This window comes from Elephas maximus, chromosome 25, assembly GCF_024166365.1.
Source record: "Elephas maximus indicus isolate mEleMax1 chromosome 25, mEleMax1 primary haplotype, whole genome shotgun sequence".
NCBI lineage: Eukaryota > Metazoa > Chordata > Mammalia > Proboscidea > Elephantidae > Elephas > Elephas maximus.
The window spans coordinates 15,493,214-15,517,644 of NC_064843.1; the positions used below are offsets into that span (position 1 = coordinate 15,493,214).

The following is a 24,431-nucleotide window of genomic DNA, read 5'->3' on the forward strand; positions in this document are numbered from 1 at the left end:
TGGTGGATTCAAACTGCTGACTTTTTAGTTAGCAGCCATAGCACTTAACCACTACGCCACTAGGGTTTCATAAGGACAGAGAATGTCAAATGAAATGTTCTGGGTCCAAATAGGGAAAATAAGATACAACAGAAACATCTGGAAATACAAACACAATCAGTTGTGTCTACTCATAGAATAGGCCCTAGGAGATTTGATGGAAATAAGAAAATTATCATTTTTTTCCATTTCGGGCGATAGTGAGTGCTATTGATCCTTCACAGTGATCACAACACACAACGCATAGAGTTGTTAGGGAAATACATTTTAATACAATACATTAAAACTCTTAGAAGGTTTCTGGTACATTCTGAGCTCACAATAGAGATCAGGTATTTAAAAAGCTTGACATACATTCTCCAATTTCTGGGGAATTGAAAAACAGAAAATCTGGTTTGTAGGCTGTCAGCTGGAGCTGGCTGCTCGCTTGGGTATGCCTGTCTCTCAGACCTCACCGCCCGTGTATCCTGACCCAGCCTCCCTCACTCTTACATTATCTGCCACAACTCATTTCCAACCTCTATTTTGCACACCCTAGAAACTTACTAAAACTTTCCTTGGGCTTTTAGGGAATCTCGTTGGATTCCTCTCACGAAGTGAAGTGCGGTATCTAATAGAACGACCACCTGTCTGTTAGTCTGTCCTACTGTGCTGGCTGGCGTCTTGCTGTGATGCTGGGAGCTATGCCACTGATATTTCAAATACCAGTAGGGTCTCCCAGGGTAGACAGGCTTCAGCAGAGCTTCTAGATGAAGACAAACTAGGCAGAAAGGCCTGGTGATTTACTACTGAAAATTAGCCAGTGAAAATCCTATGGATCACAATTGAATATTGTCCGTTATAGTGTTGGGAGATGATTTCCCTAGATTGGAAGACACTCAAAATACACAGTGGCCACAACAATGGACTCAAGCTTACCAGTGATCATGAAGACGGTGCAGGGCCCGGCAATGCTTCATTCTGTTATATGTGGAGTCACCATGAATTAGTGCCCATTTGATGGCAACTAACAGCCACGTTTATTAAGTGTGTTCTAGGCACTTTCATATACCTTGTCCCAACTATTCCCCACATAGCCTTGCCAAGAAGAGTGAAGTCTTCCTATTTTTTAAACAGCTTTGTTGTTGTTAGTTGCCATCAAGTTGATTTTCAACTCACAGTGATCCCATGTGACAGGGTAGAACTACCCCACAGGGTTTTCAAGGCTGTCATTTTTACAGAAGCAGATCATCAGGTCTTTTTCCCACAGAACCACTGGGTGGGTTCAAACCACCAAGCTTTGGTTAGTAGCCAAGTGTTTAACCATTGCACCACCAAGGCCCCTTTTTAATAGGCTTAAAATCCAAAACCGATTGCCTTCAAGTTGATTTTGACTTATATTGACACTATAGGACAGAGTAGAACTGCCCCATAGGGTTTCCATGGAGCAACTGGTAGACTTGAACTGCAGACCTTTTGGTTAGTTGTGGTAGCTCTTAACCACTGAGCCACTAGGGCTCCTTAAAAAAAATATCTTGCTTAGGGGAAACACAGTGAGCAGAAGACTAGGACTCAAATCCAGATCTGTCTGACCCCAGAGACTTGCTCATTTCTCCATACTTCGTAGGCCTTAAAGAATCTGCCAGTGGGTCAGTCAATCAATCTATCGGCAAGTATTGAACAATATTGGTTGAAAGCCAGGGCTCCATTTATAATTCAGCCTAATTTGTTGAGTTTGCTTTTATCTCCTAGATTGGACATTGACCCAAGTGACATAATCACTTATCGCTGCCCCCTGATTGTCCTGTCCTGCAGAACCTCCCTTTATCAGCTTTAAGAAAATATTTGCAGAACTCTTAATCATCAAGATGCCTTGCACGTGGGCCTTCCAAGGTGCATCAGCTCTCGGGTATCTATGCTGTAGAATTAATCAGGAGATTTGAAGAGTAGAAGCTTTCTCCTCCCAAATTTGTTTTGCTTTAGTGAAAATGATACTTTTCGTACACCTTGAGGGGTGTGCTGATGGAGGTGTCCCGTGCTGTGGGAAAAAAAGAGGCCTAGAGGTCAACACTAATATGAAGCCAAGAGTTGACCATGCATACTTGAATAATAAAAGCTTTATAACTTTTTCCTCATTTCAATTCAGGAACCTAAAAGTCCTGAATTAACCATAAGAATCAATATCATTCATTAATTTACCCAGCAAATATCTATTAACCCCTTACTTTTGGATAGGCTTTTGCACACTTGTTAGCAATGAAGGAATTCTCTTCTCATGGTACAAAAGTTGCTCCTTATTCCCTCCTGGAAATTCTCTATTTTCTGCAGTGTAATTCATTAGGGGGTCCAGCTCGTTCAACTTTCCAAGCTGAGATTTATTTATTCTTTCCAAATAGAGTTTTTTTAAATACCTAACTTTTAGAAGATAACCTGAGGTAGTTTTTCATGAATTGAATTACCTCCCCCCAAAAATGTGTGTATCATAGCAAAAAGATGGAAGCAACCAAGGTGCCCATCAATGGATGAATGGATAAATAAATTATGGTATATTCACACAATGGAATACTATGCATTGATGTAGAACAGTGAGGAATCTGTGAAACATTTCATAACATGGAGGAACCTGGAAGGCATTATGCTGAGTGAAATTAGTCAGTTGCAAAAGAACAAATATTGTATAAGACCACTATTATAAGAACTTGAGAAATAGTTTAAACTGAGAAGAAAACATTCTTTTGTGGTTACAAGAGGGGAAAGGGGGGGTGGGAGAGGGGCATTCACTAGATAGTAGATAAGAACTACTTTAGGTGAAGGGAAAGACAGCACACAATACAGGGGAGGTCAGCACAATAGGACTAAACCAAAAGCAAAGAAGTTCCCTGAATAAACTGAATGCTTCGAAGGCCAGTGTAGCAGGGGCAGGGGTCTGGGGACCATGGTTTCAGGGGACATCTAAGTCAATTGGCATAATAAAATCTATTAAGAAAACATTCTGCATCCCACTTTGAAGAATAGCGTCTGGGGTCTTAAATGCTAGCAAGCAGCCATCTAAGATACATCAATTGGTCTCAACCCACCTGGATCAAAGGAGAATGAAGAACATCAAGGATACCAAGTGATTACGAGCCCAAGAGACAGAAAGGGCCACATGAACCAGAGACTACATCATCCTGAGACCAGAAGAACTAGATGGTGCCCGGCTACAACCAATGACTGCCCTGACAGGGAACACAACAGAGAACCCCTGAGGGAGCAGGAGAACAGTGGGATGCAGACCCCAAATTCTCATAAGACCAGACTTAATGGTCTGACTGAGACTAGAAGGACCCCGGTGGTCATGGTCCCAGACCTTCTGCTGGCCCAGGACAGGAACCATTCCCGAAGCCAACTCTTCAGACATGGATTGGACTGGACAATGGGCTGGAGAGGGATGCTGGTGAGGAGTGAGCTTCTTGGGTCAGGTGGACACTTGAGACTATGTTAGCATCTCCTGCCTGGAGGGGAGATGAGAGGGTGGAAGGTGTTAGACGCTGATGAAATGGACACAAAAAGAGAGAGTGGAGGGGGAGAGCGGGCTATCTCATTAGGGGGAGAGTAATTGGGAGTGTGTAGCAAGGTGTATATGGGTTTTTGTGTGAAAAACTGACTTGATTTGTAAACTTTCACTTAAAGCACAATAAAAATGATAAAAAAAACCCCAAAAATGTATCAATTTGGCTGGGCCATAATTTCCAGTATAGTGTGGTTGTCCTTCATTTTGTGATTGTAATTTTATGTTAAAGAGAATTAGGGTGGGATTATAATACCCTTACCCAGGTCACATTCCTGATCCAATATAAAGGGAGTTTCCCTGGGGCGTGGCCTGCACCACCTTTTATCTCTCGAGAGATAAAAAGGAAAGGAAAGCAAGGAGAGAGTTGGGAACCTCATACCACCAAGAAAGCAGTCCCGGGAGCAGAGCACATCCTTTGGACCCGGGGTCCCTGCACAGAGAGGCTCCTAGTCCGGGGAAAGATTGATGAGAAGTCCGACAGAGAGAGAAAGCCTTCTGCTGGAGCTGACACCCTGAATTTGGACTTTTAGCCTACCTTTTTTTTTTTACTATGAAGAAATAAATTTCTCTTTGTTAAAGCCATCCGCTTGTGGTATTTCTGTTATAGCAGCACTAGACGACTAAGACATAGTTGTTCTTAAAAATTTTTAATTCCAGATCCACTTTGGCTGGAGGAAAAAGCCACATATGAATAATCTCACTTCTCATTGAAAATGTATAAATCAAAGAAAGAAAGAAAACAGGGAATTGAATGAGAAGAGAGCCACTGATGTGTTTGAGGCGTCAATGAAGTGGCTTTTGGTTTTCATTAAATAACAGAAGTAAATTATTAATTAAAATGAGCAGCCAAATTCATACCATAAGCTTGAAGGCCATAAAGATTGGCACATGAGATGCCTTTCTAGAGCCCATGGTGTTGGTTAGAACAGAACTATAGAAACATCAGAATAAAATAAATATGTTGTCATTCTGTTTCTAACGTGACCCCAGAGACTAATCCCATCATCTTGTTTTTTGGTTCGTTTTTTAACTTAGAGCTTCTGGAGAAAGGCGCTGAGTCTCACTTTGGGCAAGCATTAAATCAATTTACCAAATCTTTCCAAGGTTCACTAGCGAATGACCTGGAAAAAATTCCTATTAAGACTTTAAAAGTATACAAGTGCCGGAAGAGCTTAAAATAGTTAACTCATCAACTAACCCAGATGAATTTAAGATGAGCTTATCTGGCATGTTTCTTGTTGGGACCGGAACAACAAAAGTCAGAAAACAACTTCATTTGGGAAGTGAGCATTTCAATTGTATAAGTCAATATCAAACTTCTTAGGTAATGAATGACTACGCGTTCTGGCAGACCTGATGAAATTTCTAAATGACCTTGACCAAGAGACCATGGAAGCTCTCAAAGTTACACTGGTCTTGTAAAATGAACTGAGTAACTTGCCTCGTTTCCCGTTTTCAGAAAAGCTTTGTTAACCTAGGGATTATCTGTACTTAAAAGTTAGTTATAAAATTCACCTATAAAACTATCTAGGCATGGGCAGACCAGCTACATAATCTGCAGGGTCCAATATAAAGTTAAGGTGACCTGGTGGTGCTGTGGTTAAAACACTCAGCTGCTAACTGAAAGGTTGGTGGTTCAAATCCACCAGCTGCTCCACAGGAGGAGGATGTGGCAGTCTGCTTCCATAAAGATTACAGCCTTGGAAACCCTGTGGGGCAGTTCTACTCCATCCTATAGGGTCACGGGAAGTTGGAATCAACTCGATGGCACACAACAACAATATAAAATTAAAATGAGGCACTCCCTGTTAAAAATAAAGAATTTCAAGATGGCCATAGTACAGCGTTAGGCCAAGCACAGGATCCTTCTAAGTATGGGTTCCCGGGTGACTACCTGAGTTTATCACACACCTGGAGCCAGCCTTGGCTTGGGAATGGAGGTGTTTACCATTTCTACAGGGTCGCTATGAGTCAGAACTGACTCGATGGCAATGGGTTTGGTTTTTTGATTCAATTCCTTTTAACAGCTATTGGTTTATGCAAATATTCTTTTTGTTCTTGGGTCAGTTTAAGTAATTTACATATTTTTTCTAGAAAATTACCAATCTCATTTAGATTTATAAATTTATTGGCACATAGTTTCTCACTATGCTAAGATTTTTTAAACATCTACAATAATTGTGGGTATAATTTTTTTTATTGTTACCATTGCATATTTGTACACCTTCTCTGTGTCTTTTCAAAGGCCTGTTTTTAGTCTTTTCAAAGAACAAAGTGTTGGTTTTCCTTTTTGTATTTCATTATGTTTTCATTTCTATATTTATTTCTTTTTACTTATTCTTATTTTGTCTATACATTATTTTTATATGCTTTTATCTATTCTTATTTTTTTTTTCCTCTGACTTGTACAACGTTAAGCATTAAAAATAAGACTTGGAGTATTTTCCTTCAAAAATCACTAGTTTAAGGAGTATATTTTTAGTTTCTAACATTTTGGTGCAAATCGTGTGGATTAGGAAGGACTAAGAGCCTGACGAATAAGAGAAGACAAGTTAGCAACCAAGACGTCACTTTCAGACCTGGTTTTGCATATCAAACTGTCCCCAAACAAGTTGTCATAGGTCCCATTCCAACTAGTGCTGACCCCTTCGATGGAAAAATTCTCCTAACCTCACAATTGCTCACATTTGTGAATAGTCCTTTGGTACAAAGTATCCCCTGTAAATATAAATCAAAAGGCACAAAAAGGTAAACATTAAGTAATAACCCTTTTAAATACTTGATGAGCGTTTACGGAATTTACTAAGTGGTAAACTTCTGACAAAGCTTACTGAAAAAACCACGGGCCAGGCAGATTTGATGATTTAAATAACTGCATTAAAAATATTTATCTTGACAACTGAGCTTTTTGGCAACAGCTCAGATTTTGCACCAAGGTGAGTGCCTCACTTGCCTCACCCTAGTCCTGGTCCTGACAAACTACAAAAGCTGCAAGAAAAGCAAGCTGGGAAATCACCCAGGCTTTCTTTCTAATTAAGTGACTTCTACTCAGCCCCACCTTGTAACTGTCATGATCCTAACTCCAACATCAGCAAAATGCCAAGAGCCCACATATCATGAACCTTAGGATTCATTCCCAAACCTTAGAATGTCTAAGGTATGAACCAGAAAAAAAAGAATTCTTTGATTTGAAAAAGACCCTCACTCATCTAACAACAATGTTTATTTATTTCATAAGCATTGCTAGAGCACCGACCATCAGCCATTCATTGTGTTAAGCAAATTTCAAGATTGTTGTTATTAGGGCCATCTAAGCGGTTCCGACTCATAGTGACCCCACGTACAACAGAACAAGACACAGCTCAGTCCTGCACCATCCTCACAATCATTGTTACACTTGAGCCCACTGTTGCAGCCACTTTGTCAATTCATCTCATTGAGGGCCTTCCTCTCTTTCACTGACCCTCTACTTTACCAAGCATGATGTCCTTCTCCAGGGACTGGTCCCTCCTTATGACATGTCCAAAGTAGGTGAGACAAAGTCTCACCATTCTTGCTTCTAAGGAACATGCTGGCTGTACTTCTTCCAAGACAGATTCGTTCATTCTTCTGGCAGTCCATGGTATATTCAATATTCTTCACCAACACCATAATTCAAAGGCATCGATTCTTCTTTGGTCTTCCTTATCCAGTTTTTGCATGCATATGAGATGTTTGAAAATATCATGTTTTGGGTCATAGCAACTTCATTGTCTTCTAGAGCCCTATACATACAACTTTAAAGACATCTATGCTGGCAGTCGTGAGCTTTCCAGGATATTGGGGAATGCATTATTAGTTGCTGGCAATTGAAATCCGCACTATGTGTTAGCAATGGAACAAAGAACTGGCTTGCCAGACCAGATTAGGCTGACCAAACTATGACCCACATTAATTGTAACAAAGGGTACAAACAGTTGCCAGAATGCATTCCATTTACCCAATTCAGAAGGAATTTCACCTGCCTTTGAAGCAAAGCTTAGAGAATGTATGAATTTCCATGCCAGTGTTGAAATTGTTTTGGGGATCTATTCTTTACTAAGGATCTTACCTTACTGTACAAGTAGTTCTCATGAATCTTGTATCAGCACTCAGAAATCCAAATGAGAAAAGTGACTTGTGATCATTTTATTGCTCAAGCTACTTTGTGTGGTAATCCAGTTCCAGACAATGGCTTCGGGAAACACCTTTGTTTCAACAAGTTTATGCATTTTTTTTTTCCCCCATTCCTAGGAAGCTTCTGATGAACCAGGTGCAAGTGTTATGGAAAAAACAAAAAAAAATTTTTTTTTCTGCCTACCACTAATTCTATTCATTTGAAAAAAAAAAAAAAAACCCAGTGCCGTCAAGTTGATTCCGACCCATAGCAACCCTATAGGACAAAGTAGAACTGCCCCATAGAGTTTCCAAGGAGCACCTGGCGGATTCGAACTGCCGACCCTTTGGCTGGCAGCCATAACGCTTTAACCACTGTGCCACCAGGGTTTCCTAATACATTTGAATACATAAATGGAAACCTTTCAATTTTCTGGTAATTTCTAGCACCTTGTAGGAAGTTAAGGCTCAAAATAGAGTAATAACAGCTATGTGCTCATTCTAGTTGTTGACTTAGATTTTGGACGCCATGGAAGCTGGAGCTCAGGCAGTCTTTTCTTGCCTACCTTGCCAGGAGCTAGTTTAGGACCTAGCACATCACAGGTGCTCAAAAAGCTCAGTTGAATAAATGTATGACCTTTGAAAATCCATTAGTTTCATTTCCTAAAAGACTCATGAGAAATATAATTTGGGAATAGATTTGAAATCCTGTTTCTTGGCCTCCACCGTGTTCCAAATAATCTTTTAACACTTTTTGATATAAATACCTGAGTCATCAGCTCATTCTTTGACTTTGTGAGTAGATTAGATTTTTGCATTTGGGATGAACTTACATGCTCCTATTGAGCTGTCTCAATGCTTGGCTCATTGCTCATCTGAGGATGAATGGCGAGCCTGCCAAACTTTACCAAACCCAAAGGGAATTTTTTATTACAGTCCTGGGCATCTGACATCCTGAATATGCATTACCTGTATGCATTATGTGTAGACCACCAAGCTCACGGTCCCTCCAGTCTGAATTGACTCTATGTTTGGTTTCCCAGAAATGTTAGACAATCTCCAAACTGTACGAAACACTTCAAGGAGTAGCTATGCTCAGCAGCAATAATAAAAGGCAGCGGCTAGTAACATACATTGAGAATTTGTGAGTCAACTATTATGGCTAAGTTTGTAGTAAGCCTTATCTCATTTTAACCGCCATATCAGCCTGGGAGGTGGGAGCAAGAATTATCACAGTTTTGCTATTTTGAAAAAAAAAGCTTAAAGTTAAAATATGTATCCTAGGTCATGGAACTAATAAGGCCTGGTCTTTGAACCCAATATGCTTTATGACCCCAAAGCCTGTGCTCACAGCCACTGTGATTTATGTCCCCAAGTGAGTATCTGAAAATAAACACATAAGTAAATAAATACATCAATAGAAATAGTAGACACTACATCAATTTCAGGAGTCCTGGTGACACAGTAGTTAAGTGCTCATCTGTTAACTTAAAGCTTGGCATTTCAAGCCCACCAGCTGCTCTGTGGGAGAAAAATGTGTCAGTCTACTTCCATAAAGATTACAGCCTTGGAAACCCAACAGACCTATACAGTCGCTATAAGTCAGAATCGACTCGATGGCACACAAAAACAACCACAGTCAGTTTGAGTTCAAATCTGAAAGGGATGGGAAGGCAAGCTGCCTCCACTTACAGGCAGCCCTCACATTGCACTGTTTCACGGGAAAAAGGTCAAATCTCAGTTTCCACGAAACTGTGCAGTTCCCGTAAGCACAGGCTTTGATTAGCAGGTATGTGCAAAGCGAGGGCTGTCTGTATAAAATGCAGAAGAACCTGGGAGTGGCTCACCCAGGGGCATCCTCATTAACCCACCACCACGTGGATGGGGGTGGTACAACTAGTTCACACAACGGCCGCACACCTGAGGTGGACTTGGGTCTCTAGAATCTGATGCTGGTGTTCAGTAGCCTTTTCTTTTCAACTCATGTTATTTGTAGAGAATCCCCTGAAAACACTGCTACCCCAGGACAAGACGACCTATGGCTACATTTGTGACTCACCACATTATATTATGGTTTTTGTTTGTTTAATAATATTTCATTATGTTTTCCAGGAAGGTTTCCACAGCAGTTTAGGTTCCCATTCAACAATTTCTACACAAGCTGTTCAGTGATATTGGTTACAGGCTTCACCATGTGTAAACACTTCTTAATTTTCGTTCCAGTTGTTCCGTTTCCATTAATCTAGGTTCCTTGTCCCGTTACAGTTTTGTCTTTATTTCGATGTAATTGTTGACCATTTTTTAAAGGAGTACAGTGCTTATGGGTGACATTCATTATTTTTTGAGCCAATTTGTTATTTAGCTACAAGGTGACCTCAGGGGTTACTTTTGGTTTGGGCTTCGAACCAGTTCGTTCTGGTTTGAACCTCTACTGAGAATTTGCCTTTCCACCCCCAGATATACTGGATCAGAATCCAGATTTTAAGAAGATCCCCCAGGTGATTCTTTTGTGTAATAAATTTTGAGCACCACTGCTGTACTACTGGTTCTCAGGGTTGGTCCCTAGCCAGGGGCATTAGCATCCCCCGGGAACTTGTTAGGCAGGGGTTCAAACCGGAAGGAACTAGTTTGAAGCCTTGGTTTCCATTCAAGGTTTGAATAGTAACTCAGGGCAATAGTCTTGGGGAGCCCTCCAGTCTCAACCAGTCCAGTACGTCTGGTTTGTTTGTTTCTTTTTAGGAATTTCAGGTGCTGTTCCATATTTTTCTCCCATTCTGTCAGGGTTCATCTACTGTGGCCCTGATCAGAACAGTCAGTAGCTAAGTTATGTTTTGTAGGTGGTTGAGATGTTTCCGAGGCCACTGATTCAACTATAATACACAACTGCATTATAATTATGGCTATTATTTTAAACACACACACACAAATACACACATATCTGTGCACACACTCAACTTGATAGACCCACACGGAATTTTCTGGCCATAAAAGTGGCAAAGTGTTTAAAGAGCTTGACTGCTAACCAGAAGGTCAGCAGTTCAAATCCATCAGCCACTCCTTGGAAACTCTGTCCTATAGGGTTGCTATGAGTTGGACTTGACTTGATGGCATTTTTTTTTTTTAAACAAACATTTGGCTTTCCTTCCTCTAATAGTTTTCCCTTAACCTTGCCCACATGCTCCTCATCACGTCTTAGCTGATAGGAACATACGGAATATCAGCTAGCTACTAGAGCTTGTTTTAATCAGGGCTTTGAACCTGATCTTGTTAAAATGTAGATTCTGATTCAGTGTATCTGGGATGGAAATGCAAATTCTCACCAGAGGGTGGAACCAGAACAAACCAGTTTGAAACCTTGGTTTTAATATCTACCTAAATCAGAGGTCAAAAACTACCAGCTGAATTTTCCTGCACTCATGTTTTTTTTTTTTTTTTTTCATGTTTGTTCTGGTCTTCGCAATGTTTATTACTTTCAATTAGGCTAATTGTAGAAATTCAGGTTTTAGGCTTTTCTTGAAAAATCGGAAGGCCTGATGACATTGAATCTGCATTTCCATCTGGAAGCCAAGAGTTGGCACCAAGTAGTGGTTTCCAGGTTCCTGTTGAGACAGGTAGGCCCCTCCCCTTTTGACACTGTTTTTTATTGGGTTTTTTTGTTGTTCTTTGTACTTCTCTCAATTATGTTACTTGCCTGCTTCTGTAGGCGTGTGATTTTGAGAACACTGGGGTAATAAAAGGAGCCCTGGTGGCACAGTGGTTAAAGCGATCGACTGCTGACTGAAAGGTAGGCAGTTTGAAACCACCAGCAGCTTCTCCAGAGAAAGATGTGGCAGTCAGTCTGCTTTTTTAGAGCTTTACAGCCTCAGAAATCCTATGCGGTAGCTTGCTATGAGTCAGAATTAATTCGAAGGCCTTGGGTTTTGGTGGTCTGGCTGAGCTTAATAAAGCATCGTAGGGAAGTTTTTTTTCTGAACAAAGAACAAAGTATTGACTAAAGAAAAATATTTAAAAGGAAGACAAAGAGGGAAAATAGAAGTAAAACATGGGGGTGGGGGGGAACACCAGAATAATTTTTTCCTCTCATTACTAAGAAGTTTATAATAGAATTTTTAACCCATATTAACTTGTTAAAAAATATATGAAAAAGCAAGTTACTTTCTCTTACAGACACAGGTCAATTTTTAGAGTCTCCCTTTTATGTTATCTTAATTAAAAATTCAATAACTTTAGATCTCTAGTTGAAACAATGCAGGAGTATATTAATCTGGTTATCCCTCCCACAGAATTAACTCTAAAATTTCAACTGTTTTTTTTATTTTGAGCCATAAATTATGTGTGGTTGTGATTGTGCTTTTTATATTTATAATAATTTCAAGGATTACATTGAATCTTCTCTTCAAAGGTCTTCAAATAAACATATTTTTCTAATATAACTGAGAGTGAAGTGAAAATGAAGGGGGAAATGGAATTTGAAGAGAGAAAAACATAAAAATGGAAAGGAAGGAAAAGAAGGAAAGAAGGGCAAGGCAGGTAGTCAATTCACTGACTTGATAAATATTTACTGAACGCTTACCATGTACCAGGCTCTATTCCAGGATCTGAGGATTTACCAGTCAGCAAAAAAGTTCCTGCCAAACTAATTTGCATGGTAAACTTTCCTCTAAAACACACACACACACACACAAAAAGCCTCTGCCTTCATAAAGTTTATATTCTAGACGGGTGAGAGAGAATGTAAGGTACTGTAACGTAATATAATATAAATATAATATGTTGCTGTTGTCCACTGTCCAATTGATTCCAACCCCTAGGGACTCCATGTGATAGAACAGAACTGTCCCATAGGATTTTCTAGGCTGTAACTTTCAAAGATTAAAAAAAAAAAAAAAAAACTTTTTTTTTTTTTTTTAAATCTTTAAGGGAGCCAATCACCAAGTCTTTCTCCCATGGAACCAATGGATGGGTTTGAATGGGTGGGTTGGAACCACCAACCTTTCTCCTAGCAACCAAGCCCTTAACCATTGCACCAGCAGGGCTCCATAATATCATATCATATATATTGTATCATGTGTTCAGCCTTGATAACTGTTACGAACAAAAAAGAAAGCAGGGTAAGGAAATGAGGAATGTCGGAGGGCCCGGTCTGCACTTTAGATACAGTGGGCAGGGAAGTCCTCTCTGACAAGGAGACATTGGAGCAGAGACCTGAATCACATGAGAAAGCAAGCCAGTGGATTCCTAGGGGAAGAATATTTCAGGTCAAAAGAACAGTGAGCATGAAGGCATGAGGCAGAAAGCACTCTCTTCATGATAAAGAAAGACGTGGGAGGACTGTGTGGTGGGAGCAGAGGAAACACAAGAGAAAATTGTAAGAGATTCTGGCAGGAGGGATCAGGAAGGAGCTCATATTGAGCTCTGTAGCCATGGGAAGGAGTTGGCATTTAATGCTGATTGAAAAGGCAAGCTATTGGAGGATTTTGAGCTATATGATCTAGTTATTGTGAACAGAATAGACTATAGGAGGGCAAGAGTAGAGGCAGAGAAACTAATCGGGAGGTTATTAGAATAGTCCAGGCAAGAGCAGTAGAAGCTTGCACTAGATTGGTATGGATGAGATAGGTGATAGGTAGAATTTGGGATATATTTTGGAGCAGAGCACATCCTTTAGCCCCAGGGTTCCTACGCTGAGAAGTTCCTAGAGCAGGGAAAGATTGACGACAAAGACCTTCTCCCAGGCCTGACAGAGAGAAAAACTCTTTCCCTGGAGCCGACGCCCTGAATTCAGACTTCTAGCCTCCTGGACTGTGAGAGAATAAATTTCTCCTTGTTACAGCCATCACTTGTGGTATTTCTGTTATAGCAGCACTAGATAACTAAGACAGGCATGAAAGATTGAACTGCCTATCAGGCCTCCAAGTGAACATGAAGAGTTAACATGATATAGAGCCTGAAGCTCAAGAGAAAGGTCTAGAATCACGAATGTATATAGATGTGGGTGAAATACACAGCCACAAGACTAGGTGACATCACCTGGGACACAGTGTACCTAGAGATTTCCAGGAACCACACCCTGGGAAGAAGTGGCCAGTCAGATAGGAGAACAACCAAAAGAGCACAGTGTCCTCAAGCCAAGTGAAGGGACAACTTCAAGAAGGTAAAGTGATCTGCTGCATCAAACAGTGTTGACAGATCAAGAAAGATGAGGTTTGGGAACTGCTCATTGAATGTGATGACACAGAGAGTGTTGCTGACCATAACTAGAGAGGTTTTGATGGGTGGTAGGTCAAAAGCTTTACGGGAAATGAGTTTAAGAGAGAATGGAGGAGAGGAAGTGGAGCCAGGGAGTAAAGACAACTGTATCGAGTTTTCCTGTACAGGAGAGCAGAGAAGTGGGTTTGGTTTGTTGGTTTTTATGATGGAAGTTATTACAGTAAGTTCATATAACAATGGTAAGGGTCAATAAAAAGGGAAGAATTGATGATGTAGGAGAAAGAGGGATGATTGCTGAAATACACACTTGAGCTGGTCGAACAGGTGGGATTCAGTGAACAAACGGAGGAACTGACCTTAGTTGTATAGAAGCACAAACTATCCCTCCAGGATGGCAGGTAAGAAGGCAGAGTGTATGGGTACAGCTGAGTTGGTAATTTGTTGATTTAGGTCGGTAGAATTGCTCATCTTACAGCTTTTGTTTTCGCAGAAGCAAAGCCTTCAACTAAGAGTGAAGGATGAAGATGGTGTGTGAGAGCTGAAGATATGCAAAGATCACCTTAGAAAAAGAGTCAATTGACCAGGGAAATGTGGAAAGATTGTTGGGCAGCACGAAGATCCCATTGGATATGTGGGATCATGAATTTAAAATGAGACCAGTTAGCATGCTTTTCAACTAATATGGGTGCAAAGCTCTGGATTTCCCAGGGCTGAGGTTTTGCAAGACTTGAACAAAAGAGGGTGATAGAGTGTGTTGGCCAGCTCCAAAATGGCCTTTAATGATCCTTGCCTCTGGTGTTCATGCCCTTGTGGGTCCCTTTTTCTCTCACACTGAGCAGGGCTGACTTTGTGACCAATGAGATATCATGAAAACCATGGTGTGCGACTTGTAAGGCTCTGTCATAAAGGACACTGTGGTTTTCACCTTGTACTCTCTTGGATTGTTGACTCTGGGGGAAGCCAGCCACCATGTCCTAAGGATGCTCTCCTATGGAGAGAACCAAATCCCAAGGAACTGAGGCCTCCTGCCAACAACCAGGACTAACCAGGCATGTGTGTGAGCCAACCTGGAAGTGAATCCCCCAACCCCTGTAAAGCCTTCAGGTAGCTGCGGTGCCAGCCAACATCCTGAATGCAACCTCATAAGACGCCCTTAGCCAGATCACCCAGCTGAGCCATCCCAGGCTCCTGACCTACAAAAGCGATATGAGATAATAAATGCTTCTTGTTTGTAGCCACTATGTTTTAAGGTAGTTTGTTACACAGCAGTAGATAACTAACACAAAAGGATAGGTGTTTTCAAGGGAGTGATTATAATGATGAATCACGGAGACTGGGAAGGGTAAGGCGAGAAGGGCGTGCACAAAACAGCTAGATGGGAATAAGTGAGTAAAATCCAAACTCCTCACCGTGGTCTACCTAATCTGGCCCCTGGTGCTCGCAGAAACCATCGACTACCACTTACCCTCTTGCTCACTAAGCATGGCCACACACTGATGTTATCGATGCCCCTGCTGTTGTTCCTTCAATAAGCCAAGCTCGTTCCTGCCTCAGGACCTTTTGCATTTGTGATATCTTTACCCAGAACATCCCTCCTCCAGGTCATTTCGTTGCTGGACCCTTTACATTCTTTAACTAACAACCACCCAACCCAAGTGCCGTTAACTAAGCAAGTAGCCGTCAATTATGACTCATGGCAACTCCTTGCATGTCAGAGTAGAGCTGTGCTCTACAGAGTTTTCAATGGCTGATTTTTAGGAAGTAGATTGCCAGGCCTTTCCTCCAAGGTGCCTCTGGGTGGGTTCAAACCTCCAAACTTTTGGTTAGCAGTCAAGTATGTTAATTCTTTGCACCACCCAGGGACTTTTCATTCTTTAGGTCTCAGCATAAAAATCACACATTTAGGGAGAACTGTCTCATCTGATGTTACTACGCCCTCACCCTCACTAAGCTACTCTATAATGTCACCTTACTATGATCTCCTCAACAAAAACCTAAAAGAACAAGGATCTTGTCTATCTTGCTCTCTGCTATTTCCCAGCACCTTAAACTGCTTTCACCATAGTAGGATCATAATAGACACTTACTGAATGAGTAAATAAGTAAAAAGGAGCAAATAGAATAACTTGAGATCCTGACTTACACAAACAGGGCAAAGTACTGACAAAAAGGAAATGCCTGTTAGACAGTTACTGAGATCAGTGGGGAGCAGTAATAGAGAAGCAGAACAAAGACACCTTTAGCCTTGGAGGACTCCAAACTGCCATTCATGACTCAACTCTGGGAAGGAAGCCAAACCAGATCTTGGCTTCTGAATGGAAATAGCACATTAACCGCACCAGCAGGGAAGAGTTGGGAAGGAACCTTGTACCCTGCCAATACTCCATTCCTAGGGAGTCTACCCGCATCTTAGGAAGCTTCACAAACACCCAGCTTTAGTTGACCATGACTTCTTCGGCCCCCTGAATGTGGCCACATGGTGAAGTCAGTGATATCAGGAAACCATTCCTCCAATTTCACATTGCAGCTTCAAGAAAATTCTACCAAAACATGAGGATCTTTTAAAAAAAAAAAAAATTTTTTTTAATTCTATTTTTGGTTAAAGTATACACAGCAAAACAGATTCCCATTCAACAATTTCTAGGCAGAATGTTCAGTGACATTGGCTACATCCTTCACATTGCGTCAACTTTCTCGTTATTTCCATTCTAGTTGTTCTACACCCATTAACTTAGCCTCACTGCCCCTCAAACTTCTCATCCATGCTTTAGAGTAACTGTTGTCCATTTGGTCTCATGCAGATAATTTTTTTTTTTTAAAGCACAGTATTTAAGGGTGACATTCTTTACGTTTTGCGCTAACCTGTTATTTAGGTAAAAGGTGATTTCAGGGGATAGTTTTGGTTCAAGGTTTAAAGGGTATCTCAGGATAATACTCTCAGGGCCCAGAAAGTCTGGATTCTTTGAGAATTTGACGTTCTCAAAACATGGGTGATCTTGTATTCCATTGCTACCACACATTGTTTTATGTTCCACCCTGTTTGGATACCCCGAACCTAATATTAACATGCTATTGGCAACTAAAGCCGCAGCAGCTTTGCCCCAAATATGAATTGACAAGTTGTTGACACACTACAAGCAAGCATTATTTTTTTTTTAATTATTAAAGTCAAATCCAGGAATAGTTTGAATTTTCTGCCCAAACTGCATGTTGTTCAATGTGTGCAACTGGGCAACTTGAGACTTCCAAAAAGTCCAGGTCTGCATGAATCACCTCTTCTCATAGGAAGTCTCAGCACACTGCAGGACAGTTAAAAACACATGTGGTGTCACTACCAGGAAAATAAATTTCTGGTTTGAAAGGAAAACGATTTTCTTTCTTTCTGATGAAAGGCATGAGCCTTGTTTTGAAAACCGTTGCCAAGGCAAAAATGAATTCATCTTGACATTTGGGAACTGGGGCGATTCATAACCAATTATTCTTAATAAGGGAATGATTTACTTGGTACAGTTACTAGCTCAGAGTCGTTGCATACAGCAACGGGAATGGCCTCATTTCAGGTGACCTACAACAGAGCTCTTGGGACAGATCCTAAGAGTCACTAATATCTTAGCACTGGAAACTGAAAACGGCAAACACAAACCTGATGGTTAAAGGAAACAAAGAGATAGATCAACAATCAATTTCTGTGAAAAAAAAACTACATTTATGAGTTTTTTCTTTTTTCCTTTTACTAAATGGTGCACCCAAAATCAACCAAACTTATTGCCATCGAGTTGATTCCAACTCAGAGTAACCCTGTAGGACAGAGTAGAACTGCCCCATAGGGTTTCCAAAGCTGTAATCTATACGGAAGCAGACTCCCACAACTTTTTCCCCCAGAATGGCTGGGGGATTTGAACCGCCAACCTTTTGGCTAGCAGCTGAGTGCTTAACCACTGCACTACCAGTGCTCCTTCTAAATAGTCCAAGAAGTACTTATTTATCTAAAAGAACTTAACCAAAAATCCAGCCACTCATCTGCACAACTCCCACCCGAAAAAGTGTTTTGAGGATCAAAAAAGAGAACTTCTCTTTCTATTGCTTGTGTCAGCGATGAAAACGAGGCTGTCAAGGGTTTCATTCTACTTGGATCAACAATCACTACCTGTGGAAGCAGTAGTTAAAAAATCAAATAACATATTGCATTGGGCAAGTTAGTGGCGAAAGACCTCTTTAAAATCTAAAACAACAAAGACGCCACTTTGATGACTAAGATGTGCCTGACTTTAGCCAAGGTATTTTCAATCACATCGTATGCTTGCGAAAGTCGGACAATGAAACAGGAAGACTGAAGAAGAATTGACACATTCGAATCGTGGTGTTGGCAAAGAATGGACTGCCAAAAGAATGAACAATTCTGTCTTGGAAGAAGTACAACCAGAATGGTCCTTAGAAGTGAGGATGGTGAGACTTTGTCTCACATACTTGGAACGTGTTATCAGGAGGGACCAGTAGGACATCATGCTTGGTAAAGGAAAGGGTCAGTGAAAAAGAGGGAGACCTTCAATGAAATGGATTGACACAGTGGCTGCACCAACGGGCTCAAACATACTAGCTATTGTAAGGATGTTGCAGGGTTAGGGAAAGTTGCCTTCTGTTATACATAAGGTCGTTAGGAGTTGGATCCAAGTCTATGGCACCTAATAACAACAAAGAGGATTTAAGAAAGGTTAAACACCTCACAGAAAAATTAAATAATTGTAAAATGTCATTGTTAGATGCCATTGAGTCGGTTCCAACTCATAGAGACCCTGTGTACAACAGAACAAAACAACAGAACGAAAACACTGCCCGGTCCTATGCCATCCTCACAATCTTTGCTATGCTGGAGCCTATTGTTGCAGCCATTGTGTCAATCCATCTTGCTGAGGTTGTAAAATATATGGGACAAATTAGGTACAGAGAAGAATAAAAGTAGAGTCAAAAACTGCAAGGACAACAGTAACAGCAGCTTGCATTTACTGAGCTCATACTATGTGCCAAATGCTTTTCTGAATATTACCATGTGCTAACAAGGAATTCTCTGCCAATTATCCCAGGTTTCCTCACAACTAAACCTATACGGTAGGAACTGTTGCCCCATCTTTCAGAGGAGGAAACTGAGGTCCTCAGAGGCCTACTCATTCAAGTTTATACAACAAGGAAACATAACATATGTATGAGTCCTTTGAAAAATGTGAAGTTCTCTTTCCTGGGCTTTATACATGCTATTGCTTCTCACTAGAATGTTCTTTCCCGCTAGAAATACCCTTCTTCTCCCTCACCCCTTCACCTGACTGGTTCCTACTTGTCCTTCAGGGATCACCTTAGCTGTCACTTCTCACAGGGCTTCCCTTCTTTTAGCATTTATCCCACTGTGTTTTCTTGGATGCTTACCTGTCCCCCCATCTGGTCTCAGGGCCTCTTGAGAACAGAAACCTTGCCTATGATCATTCCTCCTGTAACCCTTGTCCTTAGCACAAATTGTGTTTGACAAAGATCTGTCACATGAATGAAAGAATACCAGAGGGAGCACATTCTGCCATATACTCCCAACAGGAACCCACTTCCTCCTTCTCAAAAAAAAAAAAAAATTAAGGTCCATTTCCTGATAAATAATATCATCGCACATGAGTGCCAAGGTGCCATGTAGTTCCTTTTCTTAAAGACAACGTATTCTACCAGACCAAAGAACTATAAGCCCCAATACCATTTCTAAAAATGACATTAAGAAGAAAGAAATATCTTTTTATGAGGGAAATAAAAACAACCTTGGAAATAAAGCAAAGGAGTGAAATAGAACCCTAAACATAATGGTATCAATTAGATACACCAGTCCCAAAGCCCCTTATCTGAACCTCATATACAGAGAGACATGTTAACCCAATGCTCAAGCTAAGGAAGAAAAGACCTAGAAATAGAAACCAAAAGGCTGTGTTGAAGTCTCCTGCTAAGCATTTGATTGCCAAAGCATATAAGCCAAAGGTCTTTGGTGTACTGCTGAGATATTCTCTCACACGTTTTGGTTCCTAGCCCAGTTATCAAACACCCAAGTTCAATTACGGCCCAAGAATCACCATACCCAACAGGAATTGTGATAAAATTTCTGTACAAGCCCATCAGGAACCTTTTGTACTGCCAAGAGTCAAAATGACAAAAACAATGTCCTACTGTGGATGGGGTCAATGTCCCTCCTGCCAACATTTCATCACAGATGCATACCCTACTTCCCATCAGCCACAGCCTCGACTACTCCTGGATTTGAGCTTTGAGACTCACAGGATCATAGGCCTGGGAACAGTTTATCTTCCTGTGCTGGTAATTTTGAGGAAGACTGATAAAAATAACCAATATAAAAATGGCCAAGTGGCCAATAATAAGGGGTAGAGAAAACAGAGGCAAAAATTTGAAGGGAAATAAGGTAACTGCTTTGGGTAACAATTTCATCAAGACCAAATATGCCTCTGTCGGTTGAAGATTTTTATGAGTTGGTCAGAATAAGCATCTAAAGACTAAAAAAGATTCTGACCGAGAGAGTAATAATATTTTTCCTGAAGAAAGCCCTAATGATACACTGCTGCGCACAGAATCTTTGAGACCTGCTGCCCGAAGCCAGTTATCATCTGCAGTGAGCTGAGAGCTTGTCTGGTAATGTCATAGTGCCTTATGCTATTTTTTAAATGCAGATCGGGATAATTACAGAACATGATAGTATGTGTCCTGATACAACTCAAGTCAGGAAGGCACTGCATGTAAGACAGCCTCCGCCCAGGAAATCCGTGTAAGTCCATCTTGTCTGGTCTCTGGGCTGCCAAGATTCCTTTCCCCCTTCCTTCTCCCTCTCCTTCAGCACACCTTGGCCAACTCTGAACTATTCCGTACCGGGAGAAGAATCCATTCTTGACCTGCAGATGATCAGTTCACGAGATGAATTACCAAAGGAGAACATCACTGGGTTGCCTCATTCTCCTCAGCTACCAGCTTTGTAAACAACCACAGATGATGTCAGCTTTTACAAATATGCCCCGAGGACTCACCTCCGTGACAGTCTGCTGGACTGAATTCTTCTAGGTGCCATTCTAAAGACATTTCTCCTTTCGTTTCTTCTCTGAGTGCTTTTCTCTGCCTTTCAGACAGTTATCGGCAATAAATTTTGAACACACACATCAATATTTTCAACAGCATAAAACTTAGGAAATGCTTGTTTGAACTCTCGTTCCTTTTTCTTCTCGTTTTTCAAATGTCATGATCTTCCCCAAATCCAGTGCTGCTCGAGACAGTCCCAAGATGCATTTTTCACATTTTTTTCTCATAAAAGGGGATTCTGTTTTCTCAAAGTAAAGATGTGCTGGTAACAGGTAGTGAAAGCTTGGCTTCACACATTTCACCGGCAATTGTTTTTTAAAAATTAGATTTCTTCCCCTTTTCCTTGACCCAAATTTATGGACTACTTAATTTATGAAGAAAGTGACCAAAATCACTAATGATACACTTTAAAAATATAAAGAGCGTAGTGCGTTCAAAATAATTAAGAGCATCAAAAAGTCAACATAAGTCTAGACAGTATTATATAAAAGGAACCCTGATGGAACAGTGGTTAAGAGCTCGGCTGCTAAACAAAAGGCTGGCAGTTCCAGCTGCTCTTTGGAAACCCTATGGGGCAGCTCTACTCTGTCCTCAGCGGCAATGGAATTTAATGGAGGGGGGTATATAAAAAGGAAGTACAATCGCCCAGGAAGTACAACCACCCTGTGAAGCTGGTACTTTTGTTTTCCACATCGTACAGAGGTGGACACCAAGGCATGGGCAGAAGTAACCTACCCAAAGATACACAGGAGGCAAGTAACAGCTGGGGCTCAGACCTTGGCCACCAAACTCCACAGCCACACACATAATGACTGCGCAATCATGCCTTGCTCAAGAAAAGCTGTAAAAAAGAGGATTTGTTCTTTCAGTCCCTCGAGAAGTATTTCTGGAAAATCTACTATGTGCCTGGAGCTGTGCTCGGTGTGGACAGTATCTGCCCCCAGGAAGCTCTCAGACTGGGAGGAGAGCAGGACATTGATCAAATGTGACAATCAAGGTGAACTCCAACAGTGACAGTGTATAAAGGAGAGGTACAAGGGGCTGTGAGTGCCTTTAATAGTGGCTTTGTTCCAATCAGAGGTGAGAGTCTTTGGTTGTGAAGCCCCAGAGATGCCCTCCTTTAAAGACCATATTTCTCAGAGGATCCGCTGTGCCCCGATTCACTGATTGTCCAACGTGTACACTCCTCTCAGTTCAAAATGTCCCTTTCGGGTTTGTGGTGTACACACTGAGCCTCTTTGTCGTTTCTCCTGTGGTATTTGGGACACAGGAGATTGTTTTCCTCCTTTCACACGTCAAAAACAGCCTCATATTCAATTAGCCCGCTGTGGAATGGACCTGTCTACTTTAATGAAGTCTATAAAGCCAAGTATATAACCTCAAGTATACTTGCTTTGCAAAGTTTGGGAATTGATAAGCCTTAGAAAGACCCCACAGTGGTTAAGAGCTATGACGTCCTACAGCTGCTAACTAAAAGTTCGGCAGTTCGAATCCACCAGCCTCCTTGGAAATCCTATGAAGCAGTTCTACTGTGTCTTATAGGGTCACTATGAGTTGGAATCGGCTCGATGACAACGGTTTTTTTTTTTTTTAGAAAGACCCCAGAGATTAGTTTATTTATTGATTAGGCTGTAAAATGTAAATTCCTCTAAACGTTATTCATCTCAGTTATTTAAGGACTTTGCATTAGGATCAGGTTATCACAGAGCATACAAAAGTGGTTGCGATGTAGAAAAAATTTCTTTTTTTTAATTTATTTATCATGGTTTAAGTGAAAGTTTACAAATCATGTCAGTCTCTCTTACAAAAACTTATACACACCTTGCTATGTACCCCTAGCTGCACTCCCCCTGATGAGACCGCACACTCCTCCTCTCCACCCTGTATTCCCTGTGTCCATTCAGGCAGCTCCTGTCCCCCTCTGCCTTCTCATCTCGCCTCCAGACAGCAGCTGCCCGAATAGTCTCATGTGTCAACTTGAGCCAAGAATCTCACTCCTCACCAGTATCATTTTCTGTCTCATAGTCCTGTCTGAAGATTTGGCTTTGGCATTGGTTCCAGTCTTGGGCTAACAGAAGGTCCAGGGACCATGACCTCTGGGGTCTCTCTAGTCTCAGTCAGGACAATAAGTCTGGTCAAAAAAATTTATTTCTAACATATGAAAAGGGAACATCGAAATCACAGTTATTGGATATTTAATTATCTACAAAGCATAAATAATCAACATCAACTATTGGTCAAATTAGTGCATACATTTGTAAATATGTGTGTGTATGTGAATATCTATGTATAAATAAATATACAGTTTAGTGTGGGGTGTGGTTGAGCTTAAATCTGTTCTGGTGTGCAGCAAAGCAGATGACCTACAGGAAAAGGAATATGTAAAAAATAGTGGGGGAGTGGAAGATTTAGCTGTAGGTTGGATTAAGCTTCCAAACAGGAACCCAAAGCAATTATTTGCTCTTTGCTATTCATCACATTTTTAAATAATATATATTTCTTTTAATTAGTTGCCTGAACCGAGTAGCCCGGTTTTCCTGGTAATGGGTCCCTTGAATTCACTCCCCAGGTATTTATGGAGTGCCTGTACTGTTGAATGATGCCCACATTCCTCCTCAAGGTTTAAGTCTAATCAACATCTTCAAAGCCCTCTTGGGTTCTGCCCTGGCACCAAGAGACAGAGACAAGATCAACAGTGTCTCCTTGCCTGACTGGCTTTGGCAAAAGACAACATGACACTGCCTTCCGGATGAGGAATGTTGCCTGCACCTGAGAAAGAACCAGGCCCAATGAACCCAGCCACCTCTCGATGGCTTCCATCTGGTAAGAGTGATTCAGAGTGACCCACCATGTTAGTTCTCCTGACTGGGCTTGGTAAGCCCCACAAACAGGCAGTTTGCTCTTTGATGTGTCTAGACACCAAGATGATTCAGTAAGTCCCATTCATGTGTAATCACAGGGAGTGCTGAAAACCTCGAGAGGAAGAAGAGGCCCTTCAAAATATCCCTGCTAAGCAAAGCAAGCTCCAGCCTGGAATAAATGCTCGAGAGTAACTCATACTTTTTCTTTCCCAGGAGAATTCAGATGACGAATCACCAGCTTGAAAACTCCTGCTATTTCCTTCTTAATACATAAAATAAAACCTTCGAACACCATTGAAAGTGGAACCAAACTCAACAATTCCACCCCTAGGTACCTACCCAAAAGACTTGAAAGCAGGGACTCAAACAGATACATGTATATAACTATGTTCATTGCAGCATTATTCTCAATAGCTAAAAGGTGGAAACAACCCAGTGTCCATGAACAGACGAACGAATAAACAAAACGTGGTATACAGGTAAAATGGAGTATCATTCAGCCATAAAGAGAAATGAAGCTCCTTGCATGCTACAACGTGAATGAACGT

At 41.1% G+C, this 24,431-nt stretch overlaps 1 long non-coding RNA gene across 1 annotated transcript in view; it reads right to left on the minus strand.

Moving 5' to 3' along the window:
- Positions 1-444: 444 nt before the first annotated feature.
- Positions 445-24,431, minus strand: part of LOC126067305 (uncharacterized) — a 38,683-nt gene continuing 14,696 nt past the window's right edge. The window contains exon 4 of the long non-coding RNA XR_007515390.1: positions 445-2,056. This is a non-coding gene — a long non-coding RNA (uncharacterized LOC126067305). The remainder of the gene's footprint in view (positions 2,057-24,431) is intronic.